At 47.3% G+C, this 3,387-nt stretch overlaps 1 protein-coding gene across 1 annotated transcript in view; it reads left to right on the top strand.

Moving 5' to 3' along the window:
• Positions 1-712: 712 nt before the first annotated feature.
• CAB39L (calcium binding protein 39 like) overlaps positions 713-3,387 on the top strand; it is a 40,861-nt gene continuing 38,186 nt past the window's right edge. Inside the window, exon 1 of the mRNA XM_026053327.1 lies at positions 713-930. The gene's annotated coding sequence lies outside the window, so the exon portion shown is untranslated. The remainder of the gene's footprint in view (positions 931-3,387) is intronic.

The following is a 3,387-nucleotide window of genomic DNA, read 5'->3' as shown; positions in this document are numbered from 1 at the left end:
AGCGCGGCACTAAAACTTCCTCTAATTGCTTTTGTTTTATTGGCGTGTGCTTGCTAATAGCTGCTAGTACTTGTTTCCGAATATTTCTAAGGCATGGTTGTTCCTTTCTGTCCTGTCACGTTACCACTTTAAAAAATGCTTAGAGTAAGCTGTGTGTAGACATATATGAATTGATATATCTTTGATGAATCTATGATGATTTTTTCCTGAAAAAACATATTCCGCTCTTTCCGTTGCGATACGCAGTCAGGCAGGAGCCAGCAGGGACTCGTGTTTCTGCGGGCAGGGCTCCTCCTGCCGAAGGCTCCCCGGCGCTAACACGCTGATTTTCTGCCCTTCTCTCGCCGGAGCAGAGCGCGCCGGGCCCCGCGGTGAATAACTGGGGGCCAGCAGCCGGTGCCGCGCGGACCCCGCGCCGATGCCTCCGCCAGGCCCGCGAGGGGCCGCGGAAACTGGCCGGCGCCTCTGGCAACTCCTGGCATCCTGGGGCCGCTGCCAGGGCCGCACTGGGCACGGGGCTCYGCGCGCCCACGAGTGCCCCTGCACGGGGAGGAGGCGAGCGAGGCCCCGAGTCCCGCGGAGGGGAGTGGAAATTTCCAGCGCTCGGAGCGCGGGTGAAGCCAGTGCGTGTTGCAGCGAGCGCTGCTCTTAACGTGACTCTTTCTTTTCTCTTTTTTTTTTTTTTTTTTTTTTTTTTTTTTCCCTTTTCCCCGCCACGGCTAACAGCTCCGAAGACGAGCGAGCGACTGGACGCCGGGATCTTGTTTTCGCCGCCACGTGTCAAGGCTGAGGAGCAAGTTGGGTTAAATGGGAGCTACATAGGGCCCCGGGGGCCGGAGCGGTGCCTCGGGGGCTGGCCGAGAGCTGTCTTCAGCACCTGGCCATGGAGCTGCACGCGGCCCCGTAGAGCCGCCGGACCCTCTGCGCGCCGTGAGTATCGCCCGCGCTCAGCGCTGAATTACATAAAGTTCGGGGGCTCGCTGCAACTTGGGCTTCCTAGCTCTCCGGAGCCGTTTCAGCACAAGCTACTCCCGTGTTTATTCTCTATAGTTACGCCGTTAGCTTTTTATAGCTTTGTAAGCTGCGTTACCAGGAGTGGCTTGTTAAAAAAAAAAAAAAAAAAACTAAAAAGGGCATCCTAAACAATGCTCCTTCTGTTACATAAGGCACTGGCTCTGCGACCAGGCGCTCCGTGTCCATGGAATATCTCTGGAAATGGCTTTATTTACAGTGTGGTTTCCAAAAATAAAATATCTGCAATATATCATTTCTCTCGCTCCTCTCTGCTGAGTGCCTGCAGCTACAGGCTCTCTCSTGCGATGCAGGGGAATGAGAGCAGAGCCACTTGCATAAGAACCTCGGGAGCTGCTAGGGATGGATGCAGGATGTGTATGTGTGTGAGCTGCCACAGGAAAGTGCATGTGCAAATTCAACAGTGTAAATTCAGTCTCTCTAGAGTTACTAGGTCTTGTCAACCTGACACGCTGCTCCCACAGAAGGGGCTCTTTGGAAAGTCTGTACTGGGGCATAACTTTCGTTGAACTTGAGGGAAGCTTTTCTGAATAAAGACTTTCTTGGAGTAATTTGAGTAGTGAGGTGAAATCAGCGATAAGCCCAAGTCAGTAGTTTCTGAGGACATTAAAGTACTGCATCTGGCTTGCTAAAGGCACAGGTTAATGCTATTTGGAGAGGTAAACTTTAGTGATATAAAACAAAAAGCAAAAAACTTATTAACATTCCTCTCTACTGGACTTAGAGGAAGTCCTGTTCTCTCTTTGACTACTGCCTGTGTTGTTTAAAATTCTATAACCGGTTTCCATTATTTCTGTAGTTGTTGTGATTAGAAATGGAAACTTGTTTTCCCCTTTTTTTAAACAAATGAGAAGTGTTAAAAGGGTGCTAGAATTATACACACTTCAGGAACATTAGTGAAGAGACCTCATTCTGCATAGCTGAGCATGTGGAAATTTTGCTCTGGACTGCAAGATCCCCATGTTGATGAATAGGGATCCCAAATATTCTAGACTTCCACCAATCCTACCAAATGTAGTATCTGTAGGATCTACCAGTTTTTTACTACATCTCTTTTGAATAAAAYTAGGAATACAATCTGCTACTTCTAGCTAGTTTTGTCAGTGGTGGAGTCTACATAATCCTGTGGTACAAGGATGATCCTTGCAGGTAGGAGTATGGATGGAAGTTCTGCATGGATTTAGAATCTGATCATTATATAGCATTACAACAAGTACTGTTTTATAATAGATGTTGTGTGATAGGAGCACTAGCACAGGCTGCTAAAGTCAAATGCTCAGGGTGTGCCTAACTTTAAAACTAACGTTTATCTGTATCAATACAGTTTGTCCTTTCTACCTTACTGAGGATATACCCGTTAAGATTTAGCCTTGAATTACATAATCACACACTTGCAGCTCCTTCCCTGTGGTCTCATCCTGGCTTTGGTCTGAGGAACATCCTAGCTGTAGTGTCTCCTTCAGCAGCCCTTTTGCTCTAGCACCCTTCCTTCTTCTCTTGTGTTGATACAGCTCTTTATAAGATCATGAACTGGACTGGAAACCACTTGGCCTTTATTTTTTTTTCATCCTCATGAGGCTTTTTCTTAGTCCTGGATCAGTCCCTCAGCCTGGCTCACCACATGGCCATGCAAAGAAAAAGCCCCGTGAGAGCCCAGCAGAGGTTGGGCTGTGGGAATGTGACCAGGCGAGGGGTAGGATGTGTCATGGACCAAAGTGCTTACCCAGCTGTGGCCTGGGCACCTAAGCAGCTGTTCAGTGTTTCGTCCCCAGTGTTTGCTGAGAGCCTAAGTAGGGCTTTTATTTTTATTGTGTGCCATCCAAACCATCAATTAAATCTAAAATGATTAATTTCTTTGAGTGCTTCTGTAGAGGAACATCCTAGCACTTGAGTGGGTCATCACCACCAATGCCTTTAATTTCACAATAGTATTGTACAATCCAGTGCTATTGTTCTTCCCATTCTATGCCAGTAGGCAGATTGAAGGTGGAATTGCCTGTGCATCTGCCATGTCTCATCTTAAGACACATGGCACCTGTGTAAAAGGGCATGTGTTGCAGGRGAGTGGGCAGCACTACAGCAGAGCTTTGTATCTTCAAGGTAAAGTTTCAGCCAGCACCCACCTTCGTTCCAGGGACTTCCAAAACCAGGAATAAAACAAGTAGCACTCTGTAAGGCTTATTATGAGTGAATTTCTGGATATTGGAGGAAAATTGTTGCAGAGTAGAGGCGGTGCTCATTCACTGTGATGTGAAACTCTTCTTCTCTTCTCTTCTCTTCTCTTCTCTTCTCTTCTCTTCTCTTCTCTTCTCTTCTCTTCTCTTCTCTTCTCTTCTCTTCTCTTCTCTTCTCTTC

Source organism: Nothoprocta perdicaria, unplaced genomic scaffold (assembly GCF_003342845.1).
Source record: "Nothoprocta perdicaria isolate Ctin4 unplaced genomic scaffold, notPer1 scaffold_98, whole genome shotgun sequence".
Classification (NCBI taxonomy): Eukaryota; Metazoa; Chordata; class Aves; order Tinamiformes; family Tinamidae; genus Nothoprocta; species Nothoprocta perdicaria.
Note: the sequence above shows the minus strand (reverse complement) of the source record. Positions and strands in the feature narration are given on the sequence as shown.